Raw genomic sequence first — 12376 nt, forward strand, 5'->3', positions numbered from 1 at the left:
ATTACAAAAGGTCTCCACCCAGGTGACAACAAAAGTAGAGCAAGTGCCATGTATTTGGACGGTTGCAAATTCAAATTCTGATTTGGGGGTTGACTAAGCCCATCATCCCTCCGGGGCTGATAAAAATTAGTATCATTTTGTGGGAAAGTCAACAGTAGTGGTCCTGTGGACAGACTCTCCCCCACCATATGAATATAGAATTTACACCTTTGGCTCAAGGCTGTACTATGCTAATTTAAGCAGAAAATCACTTTGACTTAAACAAGTCACAAAAGAAAACAAAAACGCACACAGCTTATAAGTAAAATGGTTCCTTGTTGCATTCATCTTCTCTCGAAGGAATCGTGCACCCAACACAAATGTTTTAGTTACCTGCAGTTATGGCACTTTCTGTATATGGTCAATGGATGTCATAGAATAGGATTTGCTACATTATAGATTTGAAATGCAACGTAGGATTACCACATGCACTAACATGGGTTAATGTTCGTTCTACAGAAACCCACCTGGTGGTTACACATCAGCGGTTCTCAACCAGTAATCTGTGTTTACCCACGAGGAGCTACAGCAACTTTCATAAGAAGTCACACAAATGCTCAAGAGCATTTTCAGAGAGTGGTCAAAATAAAATGTGATATTAAATGGTACAAACATGACATATTTTGACTTAGTAAAAGGCTTACCAGAAAGAATAACTTTTTTGTGTAGCATTGCAATTGATCTCATCTGGGCGACATTTTGGGTCATATATTGTGACCTCACATAAAAATCGGAATCAAAATCCACGAACCTTCCGTTTCAAGGGCGATTGATGTGACATGGATAATCTATTGGAGCTGAGCAATAGGGTGTAGGTTAAAACACAGGTTTGTTTTGGAAGTGTGCTCTAACAGCATTCCTCTTCCCCCACTGGTCCGGTGATTGGGGGCGGCACAGAAGTAGGCACATAATGCTTCCTCATCAACGTTTCTACAATAGCAGCAATAATCACGGAGGCGCACAACCACTGGCCCTAAACAGGCAATCGGAACCAACAGATTGAGAAGCTGTCTTTGACGATATGATATGACTTACACGAATACACTCCCGCCTTTTTCCAAGACATCTGGCCAGTGTAGAAGAGTAGGCCAAATTGTGGTGCACGTGACCACAAAATTAAACATATCTCATTCATGCAGCTCCAAATTCAAATTGGGTAGCCTAAGGATACGAAGCTTAGGGACATGCAAGTCTACAAGATGAGAGCTGTATTCATAATCATAATTTACTGCCTCTTGTTAATTCACTGTTGGTTGATGGCTTTCCAAACCTGTGCAAGTAGTGGAGGTTGTTTGCCCACACTTCACCAAACTGGTGAGTGCAGCTTGGTGAAGGGGTGGCCCTGGGATAACTCATTCACCACTGTTGTTAGTCGTGGCCCCAAATCACACTCAGAATAGCGCAGTGTGAAAATCGGTGCACCACTTTGCCATCCCAAGTCCAAATTATACAGAACATTGTTTCAGGAATTAATAAAATAAAAACATCTGTGGAGTGATGACTGCTCAACCTCATCCCTCTTACTGAGGACAAAGCCAAGACGAACAGGCAGGCGGCTGTCATTTTGTTTGCAAGTGGGGAGGATGGCGCTACATTCCGGGTTTGTGGTGGAGTTCTGGGACCCTCAAGCTCATTGTGTAGTGCAGGTAGCCCCCACTGCGTTGTGCTAAGTGTGTTTGCTTGTCACTCGGTTTGCTGCTTCCCAGATCTTGGAGCAGAATGAGAAGCAGGCTCCGTCAGACGAGGACGGGGTCGAGGAAGAAGAGAAAAAAAGAAGGGGAGGAGGCGGAAGAGGAGGTCCTTGACAATTAAGAGTATGAACAGATGAGTATAAGTTGCGGCATTATCTGGCACATTACTGCTCAGATTTATTTGACTCAAGAAACGTGTATTTGTATCGTATTACATTATCGACCACTTTTGAATAATTTTTCAAATCTTCCTCTAATCCCTGCATCTAATTCCTGGCTCTGCAATGTAATACGAACTGTGGATTTGAATCAACGACATAAATGTTGTCTAGATGACGTTAATTATATTCAAGGTAATGTAAATGCACGTAACAGGTGGGCCGCAAGAAGGCTACCGTCTCCCACAGGTCGATGTGCACATCTCCTGCATACAAGTGTAGTGACATCAGGGATGTCACTGTATGGTGCCGGCGCGGGAGGGCCGTGGCGTGCGATGGACTTATGCCGCGAACAGCACCGGGGTGGGTTGCTGTGTGAGGCCGGCTCTACCACAGCACGGCGTGCGATGCACCATCATCGCATACACCCCGTAGGTGGGTGTAGTACCAGCCCTGGCGGGGCTTGGTGAGTGCTGGGATAGCGCGAGCACCACGCATATCGTGTAGTGCGGGCTCCCACAAGGGGGAGCGGGAGAGTGTCAGCCCAAGGGCAGGGTTGCCCCGTGCCATGACACTCTGGTTGACCCCGTAGACACGTGATCTGGAGTGTCCACAGAGGAGGCCCCAGGTGGGGGGGGGGGCTAGGGGGTGATCACGTGTCCAGGGAGAGCTCTCGAGAGGGATCGGGAGGGAGCTAGAAGGCTCGAGAAGGCGGGCGGGGCCGAGGGAGGAGCAGGCCCCGACCCAGGGGGATATAAGGTGGGTCCCTGAGAGGGACCGGGGTCGCTTCGTTCTACAAGCAGGAAGCTCCACGTCTACAAGCTGGAAGCTCTATGTCCTACAAGGCATCAAAACGTGGCCAGGACCTGAGTGAGGGTCCGACCCTTCGTAGCTGTAACTCCTACATATAGTGTAGTTAGCTGGGTGGTCACCACCCCAGGCTGTATCTGGTAAAGGGGCAGTTACCCCTTTGTATATACGTGTTACAATAAATGTGTTGCCTCCAAAGAATAACGTCTGCGACTCAGTTGGACTCCCCTACACATGTGTAGTGTAGTGACTTTGGAGACGAGGTTTGTAGAGTCACCTTTATTGAACACACACGATCTCGCCTGCACTCACTCCACAGTCACTAGCCTATGACACAACACTCGCCGTCTAACACCGACGCCGCTGACGGAGACAGCTAACAGGCTATATAGCAGCGCAATACCGAGCGAAGACGGCAGTGACGATGGCGACGAGACGATACAATCCCAAAACCGGCAGCCTTGAACTACCGCTCTCGGCTCCTTTAATGCTACCAGCGTGGCCTGGCTATGTCCTGGCCGCGCCTCCCTTCTTGAACCCAACAGCAGGTTCCAGGGGCTTCCAGATGGAGCCCTCTATGATCCTTGCCCCAGTTCCTCCGCCCTGCCGACACACCCGTGTATATGCTCACCGGCGTGTGTACTGTTTGTCTACCGCAGTTGCCGCTGCTGGTCATCAGCCAGCGCAATTACACTACACATTGAAAATTAAAGAAAAGCCACAGTGCAATTGTGGCCAATTTATGGACTATATAGTAAACCACTGTATTCTGTGCTCCTTCAGTGGAGGAAGAGCAATGTCAAAACCACATGACCTTGACATTCGCATTTAGCTCCAGAACATATTGCTATATGCAAGAATAGCATATTTAACCCTCTTGCTATTTAAGTGCAATTTTATGTATACTTTAATCTCACTTTTATCCCTATAAACGTCTTTGCAGTTTCACAAAATTAAAGTTAAACTGCTCCAATTCACACAGATGAGAGGGAGTGTGCTCATGTGTTATAGATTCAAGCTGGGCCGTCCTTGGATTCTCCAGACGATCTGCCAGCTCGGTTGATTGAGCAAGACGTCCTCAGGTGGCTCCTTGTCACCGCCACACACTCTGACAGGTGGGGTGACACAAAAATACAGGGTGCTCATAGAGGTATCATCCATAGAGAGATTATAGTTAGCAGTTTGAGCTCTATCGATACAACTACGATAGTATGAATATTTTATCATGAGTTGCATTCATTTTAACGTTCACATGTCTGCTATGGCATTAATGGCACACGTATCAAGACTTTAGAGAGTCCCGGGTGTGTGATTACATCACACGAGTGATTTATTCCAATGCGTCTGTTATGTGCTGTTGAAGATCACTTGAGCTTTTCAGTTTAACAGACTTTGGCATAAAAGTACTCTGAAACATTTCAACCGTGCAGTTCTATGGTGGAAACCCAGGGAGAAACTTCGGCTCATAAACCAAGATCTATTGTACTCCAGTGAAGTCGGGAAATGCAATGCATTGTGGGAGCCACTCAAAGCTCGACCATGAACTGCAAAGTCGTGCATGGTGGTTGACTGTATTGTCGCTGTTCTTTTAGCTGGAATAATCTGTTCCACCGCCATGTCATTTACTGAGCATTGAGGTAACATTTAAATAAGACAAAGCACCTGCGTTGTTTGGGCTGTGGCTTATTTTAACGAATGAGTGTTATACACAAGACGGCACAAGGAAGGGATATACGGGCGCTGATGGGACTCTGCGTCGGTGCACCACTGCTGTTAAGCCTTGAGGACACGAGGATTATTTAAGTGCATGGATTTCAAGGCGCATACTTCAACCTAGTTTGTTTTAACGTGTCATAGTCAGGAGAGTTGTGCATTACAGTCAATTGTGTAATTAATCATGTACAGTATCTATATATCCTGTTTGTTGAAAGCAAGAGTGCCATGGGTAATATATTATGGGATTCATTCGATACTTTACATGACTTATACCATACTGATATAGTCCAGTTGACAAGAGGAAATGCTGTTTATAGTACTTTCATAACTTTACTGTGAGCCACATTGAGTAAAATACGAAATGCCTCTTTTTCTGCCACAAGTTTTCCTTTATGTGGACCAATGTTATAATGAAACATGGTCTCATGAAATGGTTTCAAGCTCATGAGGTGGATCTGTGCACGCTCACAAGTTCACACGTATTCAGCATTATAAAAGCATTTCCTGAACACAATCGTCACTGTAAATGTTCCGTTTCGCTTATCGTGACCGGATTAGCCCATATTTTGTAGGCCCTGCTTTGGGCCTTCCATTCCATATTGTAGTAACAGCTGGGAGTTGGTAGCGCAGCCATCAAAAATGTTTTGTCTCATTAGATGCTGCTTAGTCAAAAATTGGCATTAGCAACACGAATTGTAGCACCATCTCGTCTTCAGCCTTCCTTAGATGAACACCGTCTCTGAGGCAGAAACCCATTTTTCAAGTAAATAAAATCTCGAATCCTGCATATTTTTTTCATTTTAGCAATCGCGACTGCTTGCCTCATTGTCCACTGTATATAGTGCTGATATTCAGAGTTTATTGTTTGTACAGTATACATTCTAAAGATTTTATTTAACCATACAGTATTTGTGTTAATAATTATTTTACCTTGTAGCCAGACGAATCGATTTCTTCGGAAAGCAAGGTCAATTTACGCGTTTTTATGTTGTGTATTTTAATATTTTCGATTAATTTATGTCAAAAGTCAACATTACTATTATAAACCATTTTTTATTTTTAGTGTCATGATTTTTAAAAAATATAAATAAAATTTACATTATTTTCTAACAACAAAATTGCCAGAAAATGCTATGAACAAAAGTTGGGGATTTTGTGAACTTTTATTTTTGACGATATTTAATATTTTTGTCGGAATAACATTTTTCAAAACATTTTTTCATAGCTCTGTGCATAACACCTGTATCGCCCATGACTTAACATTTGATTGTTTCAACTTATTTTGTGTACATAATTTAAAATATATTTGCGAGCAATACCTACAATCATTAAATCGAGATAGCTTCCTTTTATTAATATACTGCAGTGAGTATTCATAGAGATAATTTCAGTTTTCAGTACATAATGAGAAAGTACGATGCACCATGGGACACGTGTATATCTTGAATTACGATTAAATAATTCACAACTTTGCCAGAAGGCTAAAATAAGGGGGAAAATGTTTGTTTGAAGAAATGGGGAAAATGAATAATATGTTTAATGAATTTACCTTGAGTCGAATACATTTTTTAATTTTAAATAGGTGAATACATGTTTAATGACTTCATACATTTTTTTGCAATATGTAATACATACTTTGGCCCTTCCCTCCTTTTCGTCTTAGGCGACTCATAACCTTAATCCGGCCCTGACGTTGATAATGAACAACAAATCATACACAGATCTTTGAGTTTTAAGGTGTCAACAAATCCAAACGTATGCTGCAGAGGGTAGGATTTAATCGAGTATGGGAAGACTGATGGCTAATTCCTGACTTGTATTCAATGCCACTTTTATTTTCAACACTGTTCACACTTGGGCGTGGTACTTGGGCAATGTAAACCCGCGTTTAAGATGATTCCGTCGAATTTGACTGTGACCAAATAACCCTGCATGTTCCGGATCCCGTCACAACTCAGAAAGCTAAGCAGTCACGCGCCTGGTTAGTAGTTGGATGGGACACCACCCGCAGACACCAGGTGTTGTAGGCCCGAGATGACAATACAGCGTACGATCCAGGAATGTGTCTGCAGAGCTGCCTCGAGTGTTATCGATTGTACGTGTGCGTTTTCTCTGTGTACTCTCTTGATTCCCTCCTACATGCCCAAACACTCATTCACATTGAATTGCCAAAACGCACCGATTGAGAATCCTGCTGCAAAAGTCTTCGAGATGCGTGCACATAATGATGAAAATAAAACAATCCACTACTTTGATGAATGATGCCCTATGCTCTGTTGGTCATAGAGGTTATTTAACTATACATCACCACGTTCGTCAGTGCAGGTTGATGAAAGGGAGGGAGGGGGGGTTCAGGACCGGGTTGGATATCATTCACCTCTGATGTTAGCCATGGACAGAAATCTATCCGAGGTGATTGGGTTCACAGCGCAGTGCACTAATCACTGTGGAAAAAAACCTCTCCCCCTACAGGAATCCCCCGCTATACGTAAGGGGATGCCTTCCTGAGAAATTATACTTAACTCGAAATGACTTAAAGCGAACTTTAATTTCCCATAATCGTCATGTTAAAATCAGGGGTTGCATTCTTAACCAACATTTATGGGGGGGGAAATGTGACTAAATGTCATGGAGTGTACAAAAATGCATCCGATTATAAAATAACATGAATTTGTAATAATATGGGTGAGCAGCGGTGGTGGAGTTTGGATCAACTGCCCCCCCTCATCTAACAATGAAGCTAAAGCCACAGGGATATTCACAAGAAGAAGCTGGCTCCCATTCTTGACTCGACTCTGGACCTTCTAGCTGGACAACATTTTCTTTATTCTGCTGGTACAGCTCCTTGTAGCGGTGAATGCAAATGCATATTTGTGGCGGTGTCATCGTTTCATTGGCCTCTTCCTCAACTCGTTTGTTGTTCCAGCTGTATCAGATCCTCATCAAGCCACCCCACCACGTCCAACTCCCTCTACATTTTCGAGTCAAGCTACTTTTTTATGCAGCACATCCGCAACAGAATCAATAATTATCTGCTGATCTATTTTGGGGAGTCATTCATCCAGCAGTGAATTACAAGGGGCTGTACAGCATACGATCACACTGGTACGTGTTCTCTCTGCGTGTTGTATCTCTACTTGCTCTTGTCAATTGACATAGGGTGTCGTTGTGTGCCCGTGTGTGTGCACGTATTCACATCCCATCTTGTATCACTTTCCTCTCGCCCCGTGCCCCCCCCCCCACCAATCTTCCATCCTCCGCCCAAATATTCCGTCACTCAATATCCCTCCTATCTTAACGAGCCTCCCTGCTCATCTGCCCTCCCCCATCAGCTGTCTTTGCCCACCCTCCTTGTTTAATTGTAAACACCTCCCATTGAAACTATCTTCCCTGCCTCCTTTACAACTTACCCCGAATGTTACTCAACTTCCTCACTTTACACGCTTTCTATTAACTCACTCTGTTGTTGTTGTCGTATCCTCAAATCTTGTAACTCAATTTTAACCCACTTCTCAATGTGGTATCGACTGCAAACTTGGTATACTTATGTCTTAGTGATGACAATACTATATTCTATCATACAAAATAAAAAAATTTTAACATTCTATTTTATATGTTATTTTTCGGCTTGGGTCTAATTGTCCACGGTCAACTAACGTTGGCTATAATTGGCCACGGCCCCTTACGTTATGGCAAGCTTCGGGGCCACTTCCTGGAGTCGTGGAGTTTTGCCATTACGAGTACGGTACATTTCATTAAAGTGTGTTTAAAAAAAAAGTATTTTTAAATATTACTTTTCCATCACCATTCATCCTCCTCTACACACAAGACTTCCTCCTGCTCTCTACTCCCACCCCCAATCAAAGCCTCTCTTCTTGCCCCCTCTCTCATCCCCTCGTTTCCCCCCTTCCAACTATTCCCCCACCTCTCGCCTCCCAATAAACCCCCCCTACGTCCATTCCCATCCATCACCTCTCTCCAATTTCAGCACCCCCCCCCACCAAAGCCTCCCCCTCCTCCTCTGGGAGAGTCGAGCAGAAATCCGAACGCGAGAGAAGAGGGGAGTACACACACACAGCAGGAGGAGAGGGGTGAGATGCAAGAGGGAGAGTGACGTGGGTGTGTCAACTATGCACGAGGTTTACATTCGCCTGGCTTTTGAAGCCACGTTGCATTGATAAATCACGTGCTAAACTAAAGGTATATTAAGGTATTATTCATTTTTACTACATCAACTGTCAGTAAATGACATAGCGATTTGTAAATCGTAATTTTATAGACTTAAAATAATTTTAAATACTGCGTGACACTTTAATAATTATTTCAGCGAGACACAAAATAATGAAAGTCAGTTTATGAAAATCGGCAGCAGCCAGGCGGAACAGTGAAGCGCCACAGCGAAATGGGTTCAGCTGACAGTGATTTTCCCCTTGTTGAGAACACGCGAAATAAGTTCAACCAAGGCCGTAGCCATGGAGTCAACATTGGGGGGACCAAATCTTCCAGGGGGTCTGGGGTCCCCCCCCCCAGAAAAAATATCTAGATTTGAAAAGAATTTCCTGCCTAAATATAAAAAAATTCGCTAACACACCGGATGGACTTTATTTATTTTTTACAATAATGTCTATTAGTGTATTGTTTTCTCTGTTTTCTCTTTTTAACCTTTTCTTGTTTCATTGTATGTAATGGCAGATATTAGGGATTAATAAAGTACAACCATAGCCACAATAATATCAACAGAAATCTATTTTAGAGCAATATATTGGGGGGATGTGCCCCCCCCTCAATATACATTATAATTACGGCCTTGAGTTCAACACACATAACACTGGGCTCGCTACTTGGGCACGATACTCAAATCGGTGTTCTGCTGTACGGCACGGACGCCCCCCCCGCATGACAGGTGAATGAGCTCCGGGTGGCATGAGAAGCTAGGGCAGCTGCCATCTCCACAGTTGTGTTCCTGTCCTTAAATGTAGGTCACACTCGCAATGGTGCGCGGCACATTTGCTCCTATTTGCGAGTATATCGCCCCCACAAACTGATTTATGGCCAATAGCTCTCTGCAGATCACACGGTATGTATGTTAAACTTCTTTCGCACCGTACTTAGCCAACCGTGTTAATCGGAAGTGAGGGGGGAGGACAAACTAAATGACAAAAAGAGCAGTTCTAAAGAAATTAGTTTTCAATTTAGGAACACTTCTGTCGAGGAAAGCCACCGCCTGCCTGCCACAGGCGACGACCACGTCTCGTCCTTGCTGAACCTGTGATAGCACGCGACCTATTCCAACGTCGTTAGCGTCCGTAAACGTAAATATGAATTCAGGATATGCCAGTTAAGACGTGAACGCAGCGACACGAAAGGAGCTATACTCTTTGTTTTTTTTAGGTAAAGTCACGTAGGTAAAAAATAAATAAAAACAACTAAATTAAATCACGACGTTTCGGAGGCAACACAAGCTTCCGTCTTCAGGTGGAAACCGTCACAGCAAAATTGCTGTATCAAGTCACTTGACTTGTATTGACTTGTGTTGCCTCCGAAACGTCGTGATTTTATTTAGTTGTTTTTATTTATTTTTTACCTACGTGACTTTACCGAAAAAACCAAAGAGTATGAATTATTGCAGTCACAAAAGCTTCAAATCTAGAACGAAAGGAGCTTCTCTTGAATTTAATCCCCCACGACAATGTGCAATGACTTTACAATGGACGCAACATCTGTGATGAACTGGCAGTCGTGTAACGACACCGACACGCGCTGTACTCGGAGCGTCTTTATTTTGAAACAGCACCAAGACAAGGCCCGGCTTCTTGCTTGTGGCTTGACGCTCGTAACCCTCTCCCGAACGTCCCGCGTCCTCCCCTTGTTGCTCTCCCCCTTTTAACCCTTTAGAGCCATTTCTCTCAAACATTCTCTTGTCTTTTCTCAGGCCAATCCCCGTCCTCCTCCTCACATCTTGACTTAAAGCTTTCGTGATTGCAGGAATTCATGTCTTTGGGTCTTTAGGTAAAGTCACGTAGATATGTAAAAAAGGATTGAAATACAAACTACGACGTTTCGATCGCAACACAAGCGACCGTCATCAGGTGAAAAACAAACTTCGACTATCGAAACGTCGTAGTTTTGTTGTTGATTTGATTAGTTTTGAACCTATCTACGTGACTTTACCGAAAGACCCAAATTAATGTCTTCCTCATCACCTCAATGGTTCTCAACTGTCGCCTCAACGTTCAACCTCCGCTTCCCACCTTATTTGAGTTGAACCTCTTCTCCAATTCCTTCAAGCTTTGCCCCCCCCCCCCCCGACCAATAGGAGGCCTTCGCCTACCTCCTGGAAGTCTGTTTGGCAGCACATTTGCTTTAGATGAAGTTGCTCCAGAATTACGGTCGTTACATTAGGAAGACCTCGGACACATTCATAGGGGCAGGCAACGTCCGTACACACTGCGTTTTTTTGTGATCCGTGGCTACACCTAATTCAGAGACCACGTGCCCCAGATAACACACCGCAGACTGCAATCAACGGGACTTTGCGGACTTCAGTTTAAAATTTGCCTTCTGCAACCGCAAGAGGATGAATTGCAAGCAACCCCAATGCTCCTCAAAAGTTTGGCCGAAAATAATGACATTCAGATTTTTTTTTTATTCTCCCACTGAAGGTCGGTGAACACTATTTCTGCCACGTAACGAACATTGAGAGAAAGCAGCGGTATTGTTTCTGAAAATTATTGTGCAGAGTATGGGAAATGATATTAGCCGAGGAACCCCATGTTGACTAAAACCCTTGCCTTGATGTCCCCGGTCGTCCCCATCAGCACCGATGCCCGATGCGACATCTACCACCTGCCTAGCTAATTTGCACCACAGTGCCGTCGAGTTGGGTCACTAATCAGGCAGTGACTCGGTGAGCAGTAGCAAACAAGTATAAGAAAATGCGTGATTTGCCTTGGGATGCATAGACAGGAGGTGGTGAGGAAGAGGTGAGGATGCAGTGAGACAAAGGGTCTCGCCACTTTGGTGACTGGGGTCTGCTCGTTCGCCTGCCTGTTGCTGGAAGCTGAAGTTCAGAACCCCGGATGAGGCATGCTCCATCCTTTGCAGCATCCTTGCGTGATGTGGCCCTCCTGTCCACAGCAGTGGCAGAACACAGTCGTGTGAGGAAGGCACATCTCGGGGGGACCCCAAAATGTTGCACCCCCCAGACGTACCTTCATCAGCCCCTGGATGGCCAAAACGACATGGTTGAGTGTTGCCTTCGGTGTCTCTGTCACCATCAGCACATGCCCCCGTGGATGTCTGTGGTTCAGCTGACTCTTTCGTCTGTTCGATCACCCGTGCCATGATCCATGCTGGGCCCTGAAACTCTTCATACGCAAGGGATGCTTCACGCGACCCGCAGAAAAGTTTGCGCACCCCCTTCCACCACTAGTAGCACAATCTCACCCAGACAAGCTTAAGTGGCGAGTCGCTGAGTCACCAGCATGCCTCCGCATCCAGTTTCGGGAAAGCGCTTCTTCCTCACATTAACAGCACGCCTCGATCTTTGAGCCTCTGCACTGCGCCGGACGGTGGATCGTTAACCTCCGCCAAAACCAGATACACCGCTTAAGAGGGTGGTTTGATTCTCCTTGGCAATAGCGAAGGTTCCCAGAGCTTGGGAAGAGCTCGCATGGCTTTCTCCATCGTCCACTCCCAGAAGACTACCACCGGAACCACGGCTGTGAACTTCTCAGCCAGCCTAAGGCGACATAGCTGCCTTTAATCTGGTCTCCTCTGCTTCTGCTCAAAGGCGAATTGGCTGCTGCGGGATGAGTCATCCCTGCTCCAGCGGCTCTCGGAGTTGTGGAGGTCTCCGCTGAGCTCAGTAGCCATGGAGGTGTTCTCGCCTCGCTCCACTCGGTGGGCTGTAGCGCCCGGTGGCTCAGCCTCGCTCCCGGAATGATGGCAGTGGTTGAACTG

Source organism: Lampetra planeri, chromosome 3 (genome assembly GCF_965212315.1).
Source record: "Lampetra planeri chromosome 3, kcLamPlan1.2.h2, whole genome shotgun sequence".
Classification (NCBI taxonomy): Eukaryota; Metazoa; Chordata; class Hyperoartia; order Petromyzontiformes; family Petromyzontidae; genus Lampetra; species Lampetra planeri.